Below are 24,257 nucleotides of genomic sequence, written 5' to 3'. Positions count from 1 at the left end.
TTGTATAAATGATTTAAAAACTATGTATGTATGCACAATGGAATGCTATTTAGCCTTAACAAAACCAGGAAATTCTTCATTTGAAACAACTTGATGAACCTAGAAGATACATGTTAAGTGAAATAAGTCAGGCACAGAGAGATGAATGCCATATTATCCCACTTATAAGTGGAATCTAAGATGCTGAACTCAGTAGAGTGTAGCTACAGGCAGGGAAAGAGATGTTGGCTGATAAGTGTAGTTAGTTATATAGGAGGAATGAGTTCTGTGTTGTGTTGCACAGCATGGTTACTATAGTTAATAATGCTTATTTCAAAAGAGGCAAAAGATTTAAAATATTCTCTGCACAAAGAAATGATGAATATTTGAGGTGGTAGATACTTATTCTGATTTGATCATTTCACAGTATATATCAACCTCACATTGCGCCCTACAAATGTATAATAGTTGTTGTCGGTTGAAAGTAGAACTTAAAAAAAGAAACTTTACCTGAGAAATGAAATCAATTTGTTCAAAATTCACATATCTAATAGGTAGCAGAGTGAGGATTCAAATTTAATGTGCCTGGCTTCAAAGTTGCTATTTTTTTTTCTACTCAATATTATTCATTAAGATCTACTTATATAGGCTGCATCACTGAGATAAACATTTTTGGTTTGTTTTTGCAAAAAGTTTTTTTGTTTACACCTGGTCCACAGCTTGGGCAAGGGTTTGCAGTTGGTTAAGGAGCTGCCTTTGGACAAAAGGCAGAAATTGGGGCAGAAGTCCCGAGGCTTGTGAGTGCAGCTGGGCCTCGGAGGTCATGGCACTGGGAGGCCCCTGCTGGTGTATAAAGGTGCCTTTTGAGGAGGCCTTGCCTAGTTTTCTCTGTGCTGGCCTGTAGGAGTTGGTCGGGAGTTCTCCTGGATGTGTTTCACCTCCTTGTCTAGGAAGTGTTTGTTTAGGAAGTCATAAGGATGGTTCTGTGTGTGTGGTCAGAACCCAGGGTGTGCAGATCCAGCATGACCTGGTTTAGGGTTTTCTCTGGGGCTAGGACAGCTTTTTAGGTACCTGGGATGTGTTCCCACTCATCTTAGGGCAGCTTCTGCATACAGAGCTGGTTTTAAATTTTCAGGCTTGTTGACACTTCTGTTCACCAACTTGTGAAAGAAGCAGGGTGCCTTCTGGGGCCACTCTGTTGCAGTTGAAATAGAAGTCTGGAGAGAGGTGGGAGAAGGCTCACAAACACATTGACTGGACAGGCGACAGCAGCCTCAACCTATGTGGGACAATTGTGGTGCATCTCTGCATTCATGGTTGGTTGGAGACAAGGTGATAAACACTCATGTAAACGCACATGTTAGCAAATCCGAGAGGAAAAAAGGGTGGGTGAGGAGATGGTCCCAGTGGCTGAGCTAGAGAGGAGGTTAGAGGGTAATTACATGTTGGGGTTGAAGACATTCCTGGGTCTGCAGGTCTGTTCCACTGGAACACTGCTCAAGCAAGAGACTGCCTGTTGGCTTTGCATTTTTTTTTTTTTTTGGTTGTTGTTGTTTGTTTAAAAGAAAAAGCATCAATACTATGACCTAATATGTTTATCAGATGAAAAGACTTCAGCTGTGCCCTTTCAAATTGAAAGGTGACATGCTCAAAAGAAGAAACATAAGGAATATGTTCTTGTACATTTTTATTATCATTGTCATACTTGAACTAGTATGAAAGGAGTACCGTCACATGATTTGTTGTGAGAATACATTGTTCCCAAAATTTTCAATGACCTATGAATGTAATTGATGCTAATTAAATGTCAATATTTACTGCTTAATTTAGTGATGTAGAGTATATGTGCATATCCCCAAAAGAGGGAGGATGCCTGGGTCAAAACGTGGGTCCATTCCAGGTTTCTGAGGAATCTCCACACTGCTTTCCAGAATGGCTGCACCGATTTGCAACTCCACCAGCAATGTAAAGGTGTGCCTTTTTCCCCACATCCACACCATTATCTGTTGTTGTTTGTGTTCTTGATAATAGCCATTCTAATTGGAGTAAGATGAAATCTTAGAGTTGTTTTAATTTGCATTTCTCTAATTATTAGAGATGTTGAACACTTTTTCATATATTTATTAATTGACTGTATATCTTCTGTATATATACAATGGAATATTATTCAGCCATAAAGAATAATAATATTATGGCATTTGCAGATAAATGGATGGAGAGTATCATGCTAAGTGAAATAAACCAATCCCAAAGGGTGACAAGTGGATGATGATATATAATGGAGGTGGAGGTGTGGGGGTGAAAGAAGAATGGAGGAACTTTAGATTACGTAGAGGGAAATGAGAGGGGGAGAGGACGGGGGTATGAAAAATGGTGGAATGAGACAGGCATCATTACCCTATGTACATGTATGATTACACGAATGGTATGAATCTATATCATGTACAGCCATAGAAATGAAATGATGTACCCCATTTCTGTACAATGAATCAAAATGCAGTCTGTAAAAATAAGAAAAATTAAAAAATTAAAAATCATAATCTGGTGAGATTTTTTTTTTTTTTTTTGGGCACAGGAATTGAATCCATTGGTGCTTAACTACTACCCACATTCACAGCCCTTTTTGAGGCAGAGTCTTGCTAAGTTGGTTAGGGACTTGCTAAGTTTTTGAGGCTGACTTTGAACTTGTGATCCTCCTGCCTCAACCTCCCAAGTCGCTGGAATTACAAGTGTGTGCCACTGCACCAGCTAGGTGAGAATTCTTATAAAAAATTAAATATATATCTTATCAGTTTACTTGGTGCTTGTGAAAGGAACCTGACAGCCTTGTGGTCATTTTATCCTTAATGAATTGCATCTTATGAATTGCCTTTGAATGGAAATATCTAATCTTTAATAATCGTAGTGCTGGTATTTTAAAATCATTAAGTTTAAGTAGACAATGTGGTTTTAGTAGTTACCTTAAAATTTTGTAGTTATAGAGTCTTCTATCTTGTGTTTACATAAAGAGTTCAATTTTTTAATAAAAATTTACTATTGCATGAGATTATTATGAATACTTTTTTTTTTTTTTTTTTTTTTTGTACTGGAGATTGAACTCAGGGACACTTAGCCACTGAGCCACATCCCCAGCCCCTCAGTTATCTTATTTTAAAAGCTTTTTACTAATAGTTTTAGATGTTTCAGAGCTGCAAAGCTAGTACAGAAAGTTCCTCTAATGTTAATGTTTTATATAATCATGCTACCTTCATCATAACTAAGAAATCAATATTGCTATACAGCTCGTTTGAATTTCTCCAGTTTTTTCCACTGATGTGTAAAACTTTTTCCTTTCCAGCTCGGGTTTCCATGTTCCATGTATTCTTCATCCTTAATCTCCTTTAATTTGTGCCAGGTTTCAATCTTTTCTGAACTGGACATTTTTGAATAGTGCAAAGGCATATTGTAGAATACCTCTCAATTTGACTTTTTGTGATATTCTCATGATCACACTGTGATTCTGGGCAGCAAAATCACCAAGATGATGTGCCTTTCTTTCTGCATCATGCCCATAAACACACGATATCTACATGACTTTTCAGTGATGATGTTAACTTTGCTCACTTGATTAACAAGGTATCTGTTAAGTACTGCCACTGTAAGTTTTCTGTTTTTCTTTTTCCATTTTTTTTGTTCATCATAAGTGAGTCACTAAGTCCCATTCATACTCAAGGGGATGGGAATTAAGATTCACTTAACTAAAGGATGGGTGTAAAGGAGTTTATGGAAACATTAAAATAATGGTAGTAAATAATATTTGGTGTAAAATACTTTGAGGCTATGCAGATATTTTGTTTCTCCTTAAGGTGCAGGGAACCAGTTCTCTTGGGATGAGGCCAAAAAAATTACCTTAGAGATCAAGCTATAATAACTAAATACTTGACCTTTTGTTTATGCTTTATTGTAGAACTGTGTCATAAATGGTGTTAATGCAGTATGGTAGCACACACCTGCAATCCCATCTACTTGGGAGGCTGAGGCAGGAGGATTGCAAGTTTGAGGCCAGCCTCACAACTTAGCAAGATCTTGTCTCAAAATATAAAAAGAGACTGGGACTGGGCATGGTGGTGCATGCCTGTAATCCTAGTGACTCAGAAGTTTGGGGCAGAAGGATCTTGAGTTCGAAGCCAGCCTCAGTAACTCAGCAAGACCCTAAGCAACTCAGTGAGGGCCTATCTCTAAATAAAATACAAAAAAGGGCTGAGGAGGGCTGAGGATGTGGCTCAGTGGTTGAACACCCTGGGTTCAATCCTCAGTGGAATCCTACCCCCATGGGGGGTGGGAAGGACTGGGGATGTAGCTTTAGTAAGTGGTCCCAGTACCAAAAAAAAAAAAAAAAAAAAAAAAAAGTGCAATTTTCTTTGACCCTCCCACCGTCAATTTCTTCAAAAGGTGGAAGCATTTATATTAACTGAATCATATTAATGATAATACATTTGTGAATCAAAGTAAAACTTCAATAATTGATTTTTAATTCCTTCCTTGTTATCTGTTTCTAGAAGCTTATTTTATATTTTAGCATTTGTTGTCTACCAGTCATATGTATATGTGCGTGTGCTTAACTGTATTCCAAGTGAGAGACAGATTGATATATTTATAGGTGTATGATTGATGTGATATATATCAACATATATAGATATATATTGAGAGATAGATTGATATGTGAGAGATACATTGATATGTGATAGAGATCTCTCACTTGGAATGTAGTTATATTTATGTGCATATATAAATATATGTCTAAAATCTATTATTCAGAAAAGCCTGCCTAATATTGCTTCTTAGGCTAGAGATAGTCATGGTGTCCATGCAATTAGGAAGTGCACTAAAATTTCCAAAAGTTTCTCTGTAGGAGTTGATGGGTGAGAAATAGGCATGTTTCAGGTGACTTTTGGCTGGTCTTCCTTGGTAGTTGGCATAATGCTAAATGTAGTCATTGTTGTCTTGGGATATTGTCCAATTGGGGCTGGTCCTGAGAGATAATGTGGTTATGTGTTTTTAGATGGACACAGTGAAAAGCTTCATGACAGTTTGATGTATGACATTAATCATTTGGTCCTTATTGCCCTTTTTAGCAATTTCATAATCTAAAATAGATTTTTCTTTAGTTTTTTGGGCTTTATAATTGAAAGTTAGGAGTAATAGTATTTGATGCAGTGGTAGACATGGGTAAAGATTTAGGCCAGGCATGGTGGCTCACACCTGTAATCCCAGTGGCTCAGGAGACTGAGGCAGGAGGTTCGAGAGTTCAAAGCTGGCCTCAGTAACTCAGAGAAACCGTGTCTCTAAATAAAATATAAAAATGGTCTAAGGATGTGGCTCAGTGGTTAAATGCCTCTGGATTCAATCCCTGGTACCAAAGGCGGCGGTGGTGGGGGGAGATTTATAGTAGTTTCTAAATTTTGTGAAATCTTTTTTTTTAAAAAAACAAGATTTGAAAGTGGTGGGTTGATAGGAATCAATCAAATTGAATTTGACCATTGGGATTGAGTTTGGCCTCTTCACCACACGCTACTGCTTTGCTCCTGAATAGATTTCAGTAATGAATTATTTTCAGAAACACTTTCACTTATTTTCTCCTTTTTTGCAGCGCACAGCATTTCCAATTTTTAGGGTCATTATAGTGCCCTCTGCAGTATGTGCACAGTCGGTAGTGCAGTAATAGGTCCTCTTGGAGTGTTGTATGGAAAACAAATCATTTCAGTGTTTGGAATTTTTTCCTTTCCCCTTTTTAGTATTGCTAAAAACACAAAAATCTTTTGGCTGCTTTTAAAGAAACTGATAATGTTGTTTAGTTTTGGTGACTTTTGATCTGATCATGACAGTGGAAACATTACTCTTATTACTCACTACCTGTTTCATTAACATGGGAAAATCTGCATTTATTTCAACTCTGACTTAATAGTATTATGACAGGGGTATTCAGGAGCTCTAATATGGAAATGAGGTTTTCTTGACTGCTGATAATTATGAACTCGAGCAAAAGGATAATTATGTGTTACAAGCTGTGTGTGATGAAAGTTAAATAAATTCATCTGCTTCATAATTTTTAGGAAAACTGATAAGGCACCTGTATTCTTAATATCTTTCACATTACCTTTGGCTTTCTTGCTTAGATATCTTCCCCTTAGTGATTTTTGAGAGAAAAATCAAGAGGAATTTCTGCCAAAGTTTGGAGGAGTCTTGGAAAAAGTTGCGATTGTATAACTCAGTAGAACATAGCATTTAAAAAACTTGATGATCCCTATTTTAAAATGAGGTATTCATTTGTGAAGTGTTTCTGAATCCTGGGTTGGAATCCTTTTCATAGGAAGCTCTCGTGATACCGTGTTTGGGGTAGACTAGATTTAGCTATATGAGAGCTCTTTTTCCCCTAATGTATTGAAGTCAGAATTGTATTGCAAGTTAGTAATTTTCATACTAAAGAAATGGAATAGGACTCAGGAACTACTTAAGATACTTGCCTGTACTTCTACTTGGGGCAGGAAGTAAGTTTGGGTTCCCTTTGGGTACAAATAATTATCAGAGCATCAAATGAGGGGCAACTTTGTCTTTAGATCTAGCCTCTTCCTTTTCTGTTGCTCCATTTTCTTTCCTATTTAGACACTCGATTACCTACTGTAATGCCCAGGGTTTTATGTACCTATCTGTACTTTGCCCACTTTCAGGGCACCTCTCCCAGGAAACCCATATGTGTACGTTTAATATCCCCAGTTTGTGATCATGATGCATGTGGCCATCAGCCCTAAACTGGAGAAATCAGAGGGAGTATTTATTTCCTGGGAAGCAATACATTTGGAGTGTTGTGTTTGGGACTATACTAGAATGTCCTTATAAATGTAAAGCAACAGGTTCACTGCAGTCACTTTAAAGAAGGCCATCTCAGTGAGGTCTTATCAAGCTAAGACATTCCCAGGGCAATGATTCTTGAAAGGTGTGCTGCTAACAAAAAGATATTAAATCTAGTCTGTGTGGGAGTGTGCATGTCTGTCAGCTATATAGTGTAATTTCTAAATAAGAATTTGCTGTTCCTAATATTACTTTAAAATAATGTATCTTCAGCTGTACATATTTGATTTCCTTGTACATCTCTGCTGTGCCTGGTTGCTATGAGCCATACTAGTTTACCAAGGGATCATTTTGAAAAATAACATGTATCCATCCTATTTAAGAAAGTATCTTAAATATTTTTATTATTCTTATGCTTTTTTCCCTTCAAATCCAAAATAACAGTGAAAAAATGAGTTGACTTTTGTTTTGAAACCCATAGAATAGAGAATTAAAAGCTTTCAGTACATATTGAAATCATAGCTAGAAAAAGTTAGTGTTCACCTGAACAGTTTCCTTTACTATCAATCTTAGATCTTTTGCATTGCTCCTGCTATTCTAATGACCAACAGTTGACATAAGAAAAATGTACAGCCATATATAGTTGCTTTTTCCTTGATCACTGGAGGTACCTATTGTTTCTCTGCAGATGCTCTTTAAGACTCCTGAGGGTGTCAGTTACTTAGGCTGAGAGAGGTTGGTATGCTATAAACCACTGGTATCTTTCCCCTCATTCTTCAGGTATCATACAATATTCATCTCAAAAACAATCTTAGATATCATTTGGTCCAAATCTTCACTTTTCAGATGGGGAAACTGCGTAGGTTGTGGTTTAACCTAAGACCTCGTTGTAGATGAACTGTTCAAAGAAGAATGTTTTCTGTAGGTTCATGGATAGTGCAGTCTCTAAAATGAATGCAGTATACATCCATTTTAATTTTGTTTTTTTTACCCCCCAGAGTTAAGATCTGGAATATTCTCGAGTACGTAGACCTTCTGAAACAGATTCACACTGGATAAAAAAGAAACCTGGAGTTCTGTATGAGCCCGTAGGTTCCAACTATTATCTTTTTTTGGTTCATCTTACTCTGCTGCCTCTACTCCTTACTCTTGCCTGGCATGGTCATATATCTGCTTCTTGTGTCCATTTCTTACCTTTGTTCTTGTTAGGTTTTTTATCTTTAGGGTTCAGGTGAGTATTGCTCTCTGGTTTCTGTTTATGATTTACATCCTTATGATGATTCTTAAGTATAGAAACCATGGGAAAGGGAAAAACCCAAGACTGATTTCTGCTTTTTCTCAGACCCCTCAGGGACCAATTTGTACAATGTAATTTTCATTTCTACTTTTTAAGTGTACTTCTTTTCCTTTTCACACAAATCCCTTGAGAGTCCTCCCAGGTCTACAGTGGGTTTGCAAGAGAAATTTTCTTCTTTCTACTTGAATCTCTAAGCTTTTCTGGATTAGTTCATTTGTACTTTTAAGCAGGGATAGTGAATTTTGCAATAGGCCTTTTTAATTTAAATCCAGCTGCTTTAACAGTAAGGACTAACTTGCCCCCAAGATCATATTAGAAACTTAAGTATAATAGAGAATCTGTGATTCTCCATTTGTAGAAGTAGTCAAAGAATTTAAAGTCTCAAAATTCCACAGACATGTGTGCATGGGGCTGTAATGACAAGAAAAGTATGCTTGGACCATTCTTTCTTTCAAAGCATTCTTGACGGAGGGATAATATATGAGCTGTGCTCAGTAAGGCCGCTGAACTTGGAAGCAACAGCCTGAATCTAAGTAAATAGTCATAGCCCCTTCATGGGCGAGAATTTGAATGTGCAAAATTAGAATTTGTGGTGATGTGCATACTTTATGTGCTTGTGAATGGAGGTAAGGGAGAGTAGGAGGAGGTGATGAGAAGAGAATTTGTTTGAATCTGTCTTTGTCTCATCTTCCACATTTTTGAAATGTTAATCAGATGATCTTCTGTGGTAGCACTATATGAGAAATAATGCCTCTCAAGATGACAGGACGGTAATTCATTCTCAATAACTATCCTGATATCATCTTTCCTGTCTCAAGTTAGAAGCCCAGCCTTTTGTATTCCCTTTATATGTAGTAGTTATTGTGGGGTTCTGCTTAATTTTTTCCTGAAAAAGGTAGTGGGTGGATTTTCTGTCATGAAGACAGTAAAGAGACAGGTACTTTAAAGTTTCCTAAGCTCCTTGGTACCAATCAAAGAACCCAAATTCTTTTTTCTGTACAAGGTATTCATCGTGCCCAAAACTAGTTTGTGCTGTTGTGACCATGAGTTTATGTATCTCTTTTCTGATTAAGAAATCACTGTTGAAAGTTAGCCTTTTCCCCCAAGAAATCCTGTAATATTCATTATTTTACTTCTATCCAGAATACATGGCACCACAGGAGGCCAGCTCAGAGGCTGCAGGATAGAGTACAGGGAAAGGGAAAAAAAAAAAAAAAAAAAAAGGGTAGCCTATGGCTTTGTCTAGGATATTTGTTTCAAAAGTTCAGCTGGGCATCTGAGACAGGCACGCTATAATGAGTTTAAGAAATTCTTTGTCTTGGTATTTTATTTGCATTTATTGAAAATATTTGTAATGAAGACAGTTGAATAATTCATTCTGATTTTTTTGGGTACCAAAGATTGAACCCAGGGGCGTTTAACCACTGAGCCACATCCCCAACCTTTTTTTAATTTTTAATTTTGGGACAGGGTGTTGCTAAGTTGCTCAGGGCCTTACTAAGTTGCTGAGTCTGGCTTTGAATTTGGAATCTTCCTGCCTTAGCCCTCCTGAGTTGCTGGGATTACAGGCATGTGTCAGTACCCAGCTCATTCTGACCCTTAAAAACCATAATGAAGAATATAAATTATAACCAGCACCTCAGATGCTTAGAGAATGAAGGTATGTTGCCTAACTGAATTTTAATTCTTGAATCTATTTTCATTGTCCACTTAGGAGATTGGCTTCAAAATAGGAATCATTTGAGATTTTGGAGTAATAGTTATAAGAATTCCTTGGTGAGTAGAACAGTGCTGGTGAGGATCACTGAATGGAAATGAATAAATTATCTCATAACCAGCAGAGGGCTAGGGATGTAGCTCAGAGGTAGAGTGCTTGTGCATGGCCCTGTGTTCAATCCCCAGCCCTGTGCTCACCCCCACAACAACAAACAAAGCAACAATAATTTAAAAAACTGAACCAGCCAATTAAACAGCCCCCCCCCCAAAAAAAAATCCTAAAATCCAAAAGAAAAACTAGTATGTTACAATATAGTAATTGGAACATTTTTTGGATGGAAGATTATATTTCCTCTTTTGTAGCTCTCTTTACTATATCTTGCTATAATATTAAGTTATACATGGAAACTCAAGTTTAAATACTTGAGCTCTGACTCACTTTTAAAGTCAAGTAAATTGCAGAGTTTACAGACCTGGAATCTGTTCAAGACAACTAAAATGTTTGTTGCAATATTATTACATAAAAGAATATTAAAAGGTTTTGCCTATTGCATTTCCAACAATTGAGTTCTCTTGATTTCTCATACTGAATTCTGAGTTGTTATGACAAATTTTCAGTTTCATTTCTGTGCCTTACCTCTTGATGGCAAATGATATAATTTTCTGAGAGTTAATTTCAGATTTCAACCCAAATTATGGATGTTTAGTCCTTTTTAAAAATCAACTTGTAATTTATTTAAATTCTAGGTCTTGATTGCTTGATCATTGTCGAGGCAACAGAATAATGTGTAACATTACACATGTCTAAGCAGCTTTGTTTTGCAACCTGTGTCCTCTTGGGCTAGAAAATACTATTGCTTTATTGCTTGACATAATTCATACCAGGAATTTTAGATTGGAGTGTCTTTGTGGAATCAGAAACGTGTATTAAAATGGAGAAGTATACTTTTGTGAATCCTCTAGATGGCAGAACAGTTACAACAAATATACCTTAGGTGGTGTGTAGAAAGTGTGGGAGGAAGTGTAGGAGATGCTCAGAAACAGTGTAGGGGAGATGGGTGAGATGGGGCCTCTGGGCTCTGAGCTTTTTCAGTCCAACCAGGACAAATCTGCTTTTATATGCTTCATACCTTGATATTTTGCACAAGATCGTGTTTGAAAGGAAGTAGCATTGCTAAAATATGATTTGATGTCAAAGCTCTAGATCTTGAGTTGTGCACACCAATTAAACCACAGGTTTCTTGGACTCCTGGGCACATTTATCCACAAGCCCCGAGCACCCCTAGAATACAACTAACTCTACCCTGAGCAACACATGCTTTGGTGTGTTCTCCTCCATGCTGGCCTATTGCAACACTGCTTTTCTCATTTTCTATCAGAGAATGTGCACAGCCTAGACTTTGGCCTTCATTCTTACCTTTTTTTTTTTTTTTTTGCGGTACTGGGGATTGAACCCAGGGCCTTGTGCTTCCAAGGCAAGCACTCTACCAACTGAGCTATATCCCCAGCCCTTGTTCTTACTTTTAAAGAGATCTGTTTGTTGGCATAGGTTTAACTAATAGGGAAACTTGAAGGTCTTCAATTGTGACTCAAACTTAGGAGTTTTTTTTTTTTTTTTCCTTGCTGGGGATTGAACCCAGGGCCTCATGCTTGCAAGGCAAGCACTCTACCAACTGAACTATATCTCTAGCCCCAGGAGATTTTTTTAAAATTAGAACTTCATAGTTACACATATTGGGTTCATCCCCACAAACTCATACATGTGTGGAATCATGATACCCCCATCCCTCACACTGTTCCTCCCTGTCTTCCTTTACCCTCCCACATTCCTTCCTCTGCTAGACTTCCTTTCACTTGTCTATTTATGTTTGATTGGTTGTTTCTACCTGTGTATAAAGGTGAAGTTCCCTGTGGTGTGCTTATATATGTTTATAACATGATTTTTTAAGAATTCATTCTGCATTGCCTCCCCTTACCCATCCTTCCACTCTGCCTTTTGATCCCCTTTTACCTTACTGATTTCCCCCTTGTTATCCTGTCCCTCCCTCCTCCTTTTCTGTATTTTACTCTAGCTTCTGCACATGAGAGAAAACATTACACCTTTGAGTTTCTGCGGACTTGGGAGATTTAACTTGATACTTAAATAGGTTTCTGGGGTGGAGGGGGCAAAGGAGAATAAATGTAAAGAATCACTTTCCCCATTCATCTTTCAGGAGAAAGCTGAGTATGATATCTTTTCAATTTCTTTTGAAAAATGTTTATCCAAATTCTTACAATCACTTTTTAAAATATCAAGACCAATTTTGATCCTTTTGAACTATTGGTGAAGTTCTAGATCACAACATGCTCCTGTACATGTGATTTCTACATGTTAAGTATAGGAAAAGTGTAAAGAGTAAATTTGCTATCCTGTATTTTCATACCTTATAATATTATGTTATCTTTAACATATATGATCTCCAAATGTTATTATTTCAGTATTACTGCATCAAAAGCGCCCCCCCTCCATATTAAGACTTTCTGTGGTTGACTTACTTGCCCACTACCATTGAAGTGAAACTGAGGTGTATTTTAGGATCAGTGTTCTTCTGCCTGTTTGAGATTATACTTCAGACTGTGTTAGGATAGATTTTCACATTCATTCAGCACACCTCTATTAACTAGTTCTGAGCTTACTTGAAAATAGACAAATGAAATGTCCTTTATTCTTGAGTTTTTATATAAGGAATGCACAGTTTCACAAACCAGTATGTGAATAGATTTTTAATGCAATCAAAGTATTATAAAAGAGATTTTTCAAAGCACTAAGGAAGTTTCTAGGCATGAAAGATTGTTCTATAGATATTACCACACGTTATCCCAAGATTACTACATGTAGAGGACTGTCCTTGCAACACATGTGAAGGAAAAAACAATTGATGAAGCATTAAGTATTAGAGTAGTACCTTGCTACATACTAAACCTGATAGATTTCAGTTATGCATCAACCAGGCCATGTAGGTTATTGTACCAAGAAAGTTATGTGAACAATGAGATTTTTATTGGGATAACTGGACTGGACATTGTGGCTTTTGCTATTCAAAGAGCATATTATTTAGTGCTACATTTCTAATAGTGGTAATAAACAAATGGGAAAGCCCATCTCTTCTGATGACAATAGTGTGAGACTAAATGACAGATCTCTAAAAGTGATTTCTGATTGGTCTGGATTCTTGAGTTATTTCACTAATATTTCCAGCACCGTGTGAAAAATGGAGGATGTCAGGATCTTCCAACAACTGTTGAATAATGGTGGTTGTAATTACCCAGTACATAGGAGTAGATGAGCAGATAAATGCTCTAAGAATTCTCTAACACACCATCTTCTCAAGTACACTGTGACTATAGTTAATAAGATCCCAGCTTGTCTTGTAATTGTGTATGTGGTTGTTATTGTTTTATGCACATAATATTAATGTACATTCTGAGTCTAGGAGGCTACTGCAGATACTGGTAGTTTGAATCGGGCTGTTGGATGGTCTGCTTTGTTCTTTGACACTAGCTATGGCTGTGAACAAAGATGATGAAAAGAGGAAAGGTGGTTTCTATAACTGTGTTGCAAGAGGAGCTCTTATTTTTGTTTGCAATGTTGAACTCTACTTCTGACTTATTTTTCCAAATTTTTGTTGAAGAGTTTCATAGAACACAGTAGTTTTGCTAATTAGAGATTCCTCTTTTTTATGAATTCTTGTTTTCTTGGAAGCATGTTAACCAGCCCCCTCCCTGCCCTAGTGTTACATCACTAGTTTATAAGTCACATACTAATTAATCTGTTATGGGATCACTTTATAATTGATATTTAGGGATTTCTTTCTCATTATCCCTCCCATTTTGAGTATATTGATAATTTTTTCAATTTCCTGAGTAGCATCAGTGTTTGAACCCAGGGGAATTCTGTACCTCTTCCTTGGTTCTCTGACATATTGTTTCACTATTGTCTGCTTGCTAACTCGTATTTTCCTCACTCCCATTTTATCCTCATCTGTGAATTTAACATGATGTTTACTCTCTCTTTTAAATTATTAATGAAATAAACTGTGAAATCATACTTTTATCTTTAAATAGTTGATACTGAGAAAGTGACAAATGCAATACAAGCTTCATTCTCTAATTTAGTTCCTGTCATGATCTCTTTGGTGTCTTGGAGACAGGACTTGAAATGATAGTGCTCACATCTCTTCCCAGCCTGTTCACATTGAAAGGATATAATCATTTGTTTGATATCAGAGCCACTTCACCAGTCAGACTGTGATGTCACAAACCAAAGATTATTCTCTCCCAGCAGGAAAATGCGGGAGAGGAGGTGAATCTTCTTGCTGCACTACATCCTTATTCAAATTCAGCCACTTCATGAAGAAAATTAGCCATAAGAAGGAACAAGTATAGTGGCTAGTTGAAATGTCTTATTGAATTAAACTTTAAACACTTTTACCATTATACTGGAATGAAATTCTTTCTAAACTTTAAAAATTTGAAAGTCAAAAGAATATGAATACAAATAAACATAGTATATTTAAAAATATTATGTAGGGTCAGTCTATTTAATTGTTAATAAAAAATGGATATTAGGTATATTTTCAATTTTATACATGAAATTATGCTGCTTGCATTTTAGACAAAATGCCAAAGTTTTGGTATGTCAACAAAGACACTAAATGAATGTGCTCTGTTTTGACCCATATACCTATTTTATTTTCTCATGTGGCAGATAAAAAGCTTATAACTTTTAGATGATTGTTAATGACCAAAATCTAAGGATAAATTGTAATAGATATTACTATAAGGATATAGTGATCAAACATTTACTCCATTTCTATGAAAGAAACCAGTAATACTCAATAGTTACTTTTATATAATATGTAAATATGATGCATTCTAAATTATAGAAACAATTAGCAGTCATTGAATATTTTCCAAGAATGTTCAAAATCTGTTAAATCTACTAATACCAGGGGAAAATCCCCATAAATAAATCAAATTTTCAGATAGCAGCATGAAATCCTGTATCATTTGTACCAATGAGATGCTAAAATTGAAGGATTTTTCACCTTTTTAACACATTATTTATCAATGGTTAAAAAGTAGCTAATGTCTTTATCCAGTTTTTCACCAAAATGAAGAAAATTACTTTAGAATATTTTTTGAAAGCTGTTGCTGAACTTGCAAATATTCATTTTCAGAATGGATTATTAAATGAGAAAAGCCTCCATTTAGGCAGGAAAAAGTGGAGATTCATTGGGACCAATGCTGACAAGAATTAAAGTGGGGTGCTATTGTATCCATTGTTTTTAGAGGATGAGCTATGGAAGCAGAGTCCCCAACCAGTGGGCATGAGTCTTTGTTTACATCACAATGAGTAAATAAAATCCAGAAAATTCTGGAATATTATTTTATGTTCCCTTTCATTCTATTTATTAGAAACAAATTGAGTATGTGTTCTTTTTGTCCAGGTTTAAACTGCCTTTAATTATGATTAGAAATATTGATTGGTTTTTTATTTAAAATATATTGTTGAAGCATGTTAATTTATAAAATATTATTTTATAGATGGAGGAAATAGATTAAAAAAAAACCCTAAGGGTTCTTGCTCAGGTTTAAAAAATCAATAATTTACTTTTGAAATGGTATTGGCACACAAATGAAGTTTCTAAATATCTTTGAAGTAAATCGGTATAGTGTACAATCATTGCTTGTGTGTAGATTGCTGCTTTCCTTTAGTGCTGGAAAATGGCAGGTGAATTCTGTAGTGATTTCAGAAGCAAAGGACTTATGAGATTAAGTCTCCTGTAGACTGTCTTGAAAAGAGTGAAGGGATTATGTATTTCACTGTCTTAATGAAAATTTGAAAAAAGGAATCTAGTGAAATGTAAGAAAAGAATTTCATATTTGATTTTAGGACAGTATCACTTCTGATAATTTCCCTTACTTTAGAAGATCTCCACAATTAGGTGGGATTTGCTTTTATTGCTTTCTTCATCTCTCTTTCTTAAATATATTTTTTATTTTAGATGTTGACATACCTTTATTTTATTCATTTATTTATATGTGGTGCTGAGAATCGAACCAAGTGCCTCACACATGTTAGGCAAGCACTCTACCATTGAGCTACAACCCCAGCCCCCTCCTCATCTCTTCTAAAGAGGTAACAGAAGTATGATTTGTTGTAGGGCTTTTTTATAAGATTACATTATGAATCTCTTTCTATTGAACTTAAATGAAAATGGTTACATGTGGTTGATTTTTATGTAGGGAATAAAAATATCAGTTGAAGAAGTCTGACATTCCTTTGTTTTTGCCAAGAGTCTGTAGAAGTCTCATCACGGAGTAATTTCCAGGGAATTTAAAAAAGGCATTGTATCCTTTAAAGTTCTTTGATGGTTTCCCTAGTTCTTTGCGTTTTACAGTTTGGACCATTGAACTGAGTTAAAACTTTGAGATTTTAATGTACCAGACATCTTTTTGTTCTATTGTTAAATAAGAAAATTACCCTCATTCAGTCTGGTAAGAACACATCCTACTATTTTTAGGGTAAATGAGCCCCATTCTAGTAGTGTGCATTTACTAGACCCTGGTTTTCTTTAGTGTGAATGAATGACATCACGGCTGTTTTTTTTTTTTTTTCCTAAAAATAAAAATCAGTCTTTGAGCTTTGTTCTTTTACATTAACAAATATTAAAATGCTCATTAATTTTTTTTGTTTTACCAAGTGCCCTGGAAAATAAAGTTCTTTTGATTGTTAAAAAGCATCTGTGAATGATTCTTATGCACCATTCTGGGCTCGTCTCACGCATTTTTTTCAAGCTTCTAAATACAACAAAATTGGGATTAAAAAAATGAAGACAAAGATGGGATGGGATGGATCCAGTGAAAAATGGGATTTGGGGGGATGTTTTATTATTAGTTATAAGTGACACATTTATACAACATAAGTAGAAACAAGTATTTACCTCAGAAGACTTAAATCTACATAAAGCTTCAGAGAGAACTGCATGAAATTCAAATCTACTGGCTCATTCATAGCAACAGCAGATTTAATTGTAGTAGTCAAGCTATAAATTAATGTCATAAAATCAAACCTTACCTGGCAGTGGTTGGTTTGAAGCTCAGTAACTTGAAATCCAGCTGGAAATAGCAGTTTTTGTACCCGAAATGCCTTCTTCACTCCCTTTGGTGTATTCATATCCCAGTGTGTCTTATTTCTTGCAGTGTCTCTGCCTGTATTCCTGATAATCCTGTAGCATTAGTCAGGACAGCACACGGCAGATGAAGACTCCATTTGAATAGGATTATAGAATTTGAAGGGTGAATTTTGCCTTTATCAGATAATAGCAGTTGATCTGACCACAGTGTTCAGAACTTATTAAAAATTCATTGACTGTTTCAGCAGTGAGAAATCCTGGTTGTTTCTACAGACGTTTTACCCTCTGGAAAAGTTCTGCTGGTCCATATTTCAGAACCACTCACACTCTCAAATCACATTGCTTTACAATTAATATCTGTAGAAGCATGGACGTTCTCTTGCACCCTCTTGCTTCCCTTGGTTTTCTTCTTACCAACTTTTTTTTAGTCCATTAGCTGCCTTTCTGCAGAGGGTGAAGGGGTTTCTTCTGTCCTCCTTGTGCTTCTGTAACACATAGTTGCGGTGCACTTGTGTTGAATAGTGAGGGAAAAATCCAAAAGGAAGTACAGCTTTATCATATCTTCGGACAGTGAGCACACTTGGCATGAATGAAGAGCTGATATGAGCTATTGAAACCAGACAGCAAACTGATGCAATGACGCTTTCATACATAACAAACCCATTAATTACTTCTGATGGACAGCAGTATGCCTTGAAAGGAAGGAAGAAAGGAACAGCAGATGATCACATTCGTGTTGATAGGTGCTCTCCGAGCAGCTTGTCACTGAGAAGTGAATCCAGGAAAAGCTGCAGGTTTGAGTGTGATCAGGTAGAATGGGCAAGAGTTATTTTGACAGACAGTTAAATGACGTATTTGGGAGGAAAAAGAGAGCTTGGTGTAGAGAGGTAGCTGTAATAAGCTTCCAAAATGCTTTTGAAAATGTTCATTTCTCCCTGTGAGCCCTTTTGGCTGGGGTTCCCCCCCACCCCCCCTTCTTTGCTATGCATTATTTGCAGAAATTTTGCTCACTTGTTTACTCATATTATAACTTTCTTAAAGAAGGAAAATAAATTTTAAGAAGTATGAGATGGAAAGACTATATTGAGTTTTAAAGGTTTGTGACTGGGAAAGGCTGTTTTTAAAATGAGAGACACACCTGTTTTTAATTTATCTTTTGGACATGTGCATTTTGTTGCTTTGGAATAAAGTATTATGAGTCATCATTTGGTATAAAATTTTAACAGGGTCTTTACGGCAATTTTTTTCTTAGATGAAATTCTGATTAGCTGTATAAAATACAGCTCTAAAATGTCAATTAGAGTTATACTTCAGTTTTTAAAACTGGCAAGAATGTCTTTTTCTGCTTGTTCATAGAGTCTTTAGGAGTGTCTCTAGACAACAGAATGTTTAAATGCTTGAATTATTATAAAATTTTTAATTTACATACAATTCTGAAAGCTAATACATGAATACCTATAAACCCATTACCCAAACTTGATAATTAAGATTTTTTTAAAGCAAATATAACTTCACTTCTTCATACTTTAGTATGCTTATTTATTTTTTTTATTTTTTATTTTTTTGGGTACTGGGGATCGAACCCAGGGTCTTGTGCTTACAAGGCAAGCACTCTACCAACTGAGCTATCTCCCCAGCCCCTAGTATGCTTATATAAAAAAAAAATTTGGACACTTTTCCACATGACCACTGTATCATTTTCACACCTAATGGAATGCATAATTCTTGGGATGACATACTTTCCAGTCCACTTTAAATTTCTTGTATCTCAAACTGTCTTTTTATGTAGGTTCTTTTTTTTTTTTTTTTAAGTAAGAATCTAAAGCATACCTTTTTTATTTGTTAGGCATTAGAAATTTAAACACTTCCATGATCACGTGAAAAAAGTAGATTTTAGTTGTCTTCTGTATACATTTGTAATATGAATACACAAAAGAACATATCTCATTTGAGTATTTTATTGATCTTTTCCCGCTTAATATTGCATGATACCACAAAGTAATGTCAATTTATATGGTAACGATGAGTCACTGATTTAATTTGTTGCTTTCTACAGGTTTTTTTTTGTGATTTGGTCTGGGGGATGTAGTTTAAGATTCTACTCAAGCTCTTGAGGCTATCTTTTGGACTGGACAACTTAATTAAATGCATTCCACAATCAGTTCTCCTTCATGGTTGAAAAAAAAAACTACCTTACTTGTTACTTTATCAAATATAGTGGAACACTCCTACAATAAATTTTCCAAGTTTTAAGCCACTTCATTGTTTGAATGTGACATCTGTGAAAATATAAAATGAGAAAAGTAAAAAATCTACCCAGTGGGGCTGTTGTGTTCATGTTAACCAATGACTATAACATACTTTTTCTGCTGATATCAAGTTCCATCCCCCATGAATTTCATTTTCCTTATAAGGGTGAACTGCTGAAGCAGGGGTATTGCAATACCAGATCTTCAACTCTACTACAAAGCAATAGTAACAAAAACGGCATGGTATTGGTACCAAAATAGACAGGTAGATCAATGGTACAGAATAGAGGACATGGACACAAACCAAAATAAATACAATTTTCTCTTACTAGACAAAGGTTCCAAAAATATGCAATGGAGAAAAGATAGCCTCTTCAACAAATGGTGCTGGGAAAACTGGAAAACCATATGCAATAGAATGAAATTAAACCCCTATCTCTCACCCTACACAAAACTCAATTCAAAATGGATCAAGGACCTCGGAATCAGACCAGAGACCCTGCATCTTATAGAAGAAAAAGTAGGTCCAAATCTTCAACTTGTTGGCTTAGGATCAGACTTCCTTAACAGGACTCCCATAGCACAAGAAATAAAAGCAAGAATCAACAACTGGGATAGATTCAAACTAAAAAGCTTTCTCTCAGCAAAGGAAACTATCAGAAATGTGAAGAGAGAGCCTATAGAGTGGGAGAATATCTTTGCCAACCATACCTCAGATAGAGCGCTAATTTCCAGAATCTATAAAGAACTCAAAAAACTCTACACCAAGAATACAAATAATCCAATCAACAAATGGGCTAAGGAAATGAACAGACACTTCACAGAAGAAGATGTACAAGTAATCAACAGATATATGAAAAAATGTTCAACATCCCTAGTAATAAGGGAAATGCAAATCAAAACTACCCTAAGATTTCATCTCACCCCAATTAGAATGGCGATTATCAAGAATACAAGCAACAATAGGTGTTGGCGAGGATGTGGTGAAAAAGGAACACTCATACATTGCTGGTGGGGTTGCAAATTAGTGCAGCCACTCTGGAAAGCAGTGTGGAGATTCCTCAGAAAGCTTGGAATGGAAACACCATTTGACCCAGCTATCCCACTCCTTGGCCTATACCCAAAGGACTTAAAATCAGCATACTACAGAGATACAGCCACATCAATGTTCATTGCTGCTCAATTCACCATAGCCAGATTGTGGAACCAACCTAGATGCCCTTCAGTTGATGAATGGATAAAGAAACTGTGGCATATTTATACAATGGAATATTACTCCGCAATGAAGAATGATAAAATTATGGCATTTGTAGGCAAATGGACGAAATTGGAGATTATCATGCTAAGTGAGATAAGCCAATCTCAAAAAACTAAAGGACGAATGATCTCGCTGATAAGTGGATGAGGACATATAATGGGGGGTGGGAGGGTTTAGCATTAGGTTTAGGGTTAGGTTTAGGGTTAAGGATAAGGAGAGCGGTAAGAATGAAGGAAAGAAGGACTGTATAGAGGGAAAAGAGGGGTGGGAGGGGTGGGGGGGAAGGGAAAAAAAATAAGCATCATTGCCATATGTAAAAAAAAAAAAAAAAAAAATAAGGGTGAACTGCTAGCTCCTGATAAAATTTGATTGTGTATCTAACTTTTCCAGCGTGCAATAACATGAGGTCCTGAAATAACGTGTGAGCCATATCTTCCCCTAATTAAATTCATTCTCATTGAAGTTCTTTCTCCTTTCATCTTCTTAACTGGCTAGATGAATGAGAATTGGGAAGGTGAAATATGGGGAGCCATTCAAAGAACATGAATGGAAATTATGTCTTTGTGTGCCCATGTAGGTGCAAAGTCACTACTGAGGACTGTGGTCCCATTTCTATGAAGAGCTATAGAATGCTCCTCTCCCAGCATGCCCCTCTCCCAGCATGCCCATAGGTCATAGGTGCTGTCTCTTGGCTATGATTCCTGTCATATGTCATATTATTGCACAAATGCTTAGTAACTGTGTCACTTTTAAATGTTCTCAAATTATGCCTTATCTCTTAAATCTTGCTAAACAAGGATGAGTGTGTGTGTAACTTACATACATGCTGATCACTTATTGAAAAAGCTTAGTAAATGGTTACAGACTATGACCATTATATACAGGTAAGTGGGAAAAGGTGAACCTAAATGCTTCAACTCCAAGTTGTCTCTGTAGTTTTTCTCCTTAAGTATTTATAAAGTAATGTCAGTATCAAAAATGAATTTGCAAACATGCAGGTTCTGCTGGAGAACTTCATATGGTTGGAGAAATTGTGGTTATGTAAGGAGCTAGAATAAAGTGGTAAGTGCACTTGGGCTGTAAGTTCCCACTCTGTTTTGAATCATTATCTCCAGTGACCTGGTTATACACTGAATTAATAGAAAAACATTACTTCAGTTGATGACTTAGAGAATTCAAAAATCAAAAGAGGTGTACCTCAGCCATTGTGACTTTGCTCTTGGTGTCCTGATGTTTTTTTTTTTTGTTTTTTTTTTTTTTTTTTTTTTTTTTTTTTTGGTGCTGGGGATCGAACCCAGGGCCTTGTGCCTACAAGGCAAGCACTCTACCAACTGAGCTATCTCCCCAGCGCCCTGATGATCTTTTTTTATAGAAACCTACATTTATTTTTTACTTTCTATTGGTCAAACCTTGTGATTTGAAGCAAGGAATTGCCTCTGTAAATAGTATTGTTCTTTGATGCATATGCTAAAAAATGGTTTTCTTTTTATTTATTTATTGTAGTTTTCTTTTTTTGATGTCTCAATTTTCGTCTTCTATTTTTGTACCTCCTTTTATTCTCATATTTAGTTTTCACTAAATTCTCCTGTTTCCACTCTAAAGTTGACTAAACAACTTCAAAAGTTTTCATAGGCTTCATACATTTTTAAATAACTTTATATGTAAGAAAAATTATCCCCCGCAAGGCTTTTTTCTTGCTATAACATTTGTTCCATACCTAGAAGTATGCTCACAGCTATTTGAGCCTTTGTAAAACTATAACAGCTTTTACAGTGGGAGAAAAAAGTCTCCTCTTTATGTTCTGAAGTTCCTAAGTCAAGTTTGTGGTTAATGATGTCTTCTGTGACAGTTACTTCTTTTTAGGACATTTCAAATATTCATCATCTCACTTGAATGTGAGTATTTTTTAGTTACTAAACTAGGGAGAAAAGTTAAATTTTTTAAGAGTGCTGTAAAATCATGTATGCTTTTTCTAAAATATGTTTTTTTGTTCTTGTTAAAGACTTCAAATCTTTGTTGGCTTACTTGGGTCATGCTAGGTAATTTTTTAGTGGCTGATTTAGTCTTTACTAGGTATAAGACACTGCTCTCAGTTCTTTGGATGTACTGTATAATGCATTTTACTTTTAACAGCTCTGAGGCACAGACTAGAGACTGTTATTTCTATTTTATAAAAGAGGAAACTGAGGAACAGAGAGTTTGTCACTTACTCAAGTTTACTCAGCCAGGGAGATGTTGAACTATAGTATGAATCCAGGCCTGGTGGTTCCAGGGTCCAGTATGATTCCTTACTGGGAATACAGATCACTGTGACCTAGAACATAGGTCTAGACTCCTCTTCAGTATGACCAACATTCTACCAAAATGAGATCTGCAGTTTCTTTAGGATCTCAGATGTCCTATAGGTGACCCTGAGAGTTGGTTGTCTTTGAGAAGAGAACAGTGAAATGTTTTATTCTCATTTTATTAGAAGGAATGTTTTATTCTCATCTTCCATACTTTGTATTTAGCAAGGAATGTCTTTTTTTTAAACTTCCCCAAATTGTACATTCTATTCTTTTATGGTCTCTCAAACATAAATATGTTTTAAAATACTAGTCATTTATGTTTAATTCAGTTTTTTAAAAAATTTGATTTTAAAAGATTTATTTTAGATATGTTGTACTTGACAACAAAATTATTAGAAAACAATTCTTTTTTCATTTGTATCAAATTCATGTACTATATTACATTTTAATATTCTAATTCAAGATTTAAGAAAAACTTCCATTTTAAACTTTGTGTATTTCTTCATCATAGAATCTATTTGTTTTCAAGGTCTGGGCCTTACAACCCATGTTCTGATGTTGGGCCCTTTCCTGTCACCCTTCAGATTTTGACTTCTGGTAAACTGCAGACAACCACTAGAGGTCTCCAAACCACACCTTGAAAAATTGGTTTTCAAACCTTGCCCTATAAGTGGAATTGATATATTCCAGGGAAGATTGGTTACTAATATTTCTCATTAAAGACTTATTAAATTCTGCTTATGCTATGTCCTGGGGTTAAGTTAAAAAACAAAACAAAAACAACAACAACAACAACAACAACAACAAAAAACAAGGTCTCTGTCCTTGATGTCTAGTGGGGCACAGATACTTGAACATGTGGTTTTAGGACAGCATGTTAGGTCCACTCACATTATATACTTTTAGGGTCCTTGAGATTTCCAGGTTTATTGACGCTACATTGATGCTACCTGTAGCTCTTCATCTCCAGAAGGATCACTCCTGTTTTCTTGACAAGCCCTGGTACTGCATCTTCATCAGTCTAGCAAAGAGCCTTTCTCTCTTGTATGTAGGATTATTTGAATGGGCTCTGATTATTTTCTTTTTTTTTTTTAATTCCTTCTCAGCAGCTCGAGGCATTTACTCTTTGGGGAAGCACCTTATCCAAAATCAAAACAAAGTAAAACCCGTTCTTTCCTGTGCCGGTAAATAAGGCAGGCCCCACTGAGGTCTGGGAGCCTCCATTTTGCTTTCTTCTAGAGAAATCTTTAATAAGAAGTACAGGTTCCAGGTGATCTCTTGCCTGATAAGGGTGTTTAAAGAGGGAAGCATCTCATGGTAGCACACTTATAGATGTGTTCTAGTGACCCGTGGAGAGCACAGAGCACAGTGCCTGGCATGCAGGGGGCAAATGCTCAATAAATATCAGCAGTTGTTACTATTATTATGGGAACTTAACTTAATATTCTTTGTGGAAGGGACTGT

The 24,257-nt window shown here is 36.0% G+C and overlaps 1 protein-coding gene and 1 non-coding gene across 2 annotated transcripts in view; one reads left to right on the top strand and one right to left on the bottom strand.

Annotated features, from left to right (window-relative positions):
* Nucleotides 1-24,257, top strand: part of Aven (apoptosis and caspase activation inhibitor) — a 195,947-nt gene that overhangs the window by 59,542 nt on the left and 112,148 nt on the right. The gene's annotated exons all lie outside the window — the stretch shown is intronic.
* Trnap-ugg (transfer RNA proline (anticodon UGG)) lies at nt 11,254-11,327 on the bottom strand. The gene has a single exon. It is a non-coding gene; the product is annotated as a tRNA-Pro (tRNA).

This window comes from Sciurus carolinensis, chromosome 2 (assembly GCF_902686445.1).
Source record: "Sciurus carolinensis chromosome 2, mSciCar1.2, whole genome shotgun sequence".
Classification (NCBI taxonomy): domain Eukaryota; kingdom Metazoa; phylum Chordata; class Mammalia; order Rodentia; family Sciuridae; genus Sciurus; species Sciurus carolinensis.
Note: the sequence above shows the minus strand (reverse complement) of the source record. Positions and strands in the feature narration are given on the sequence as shown.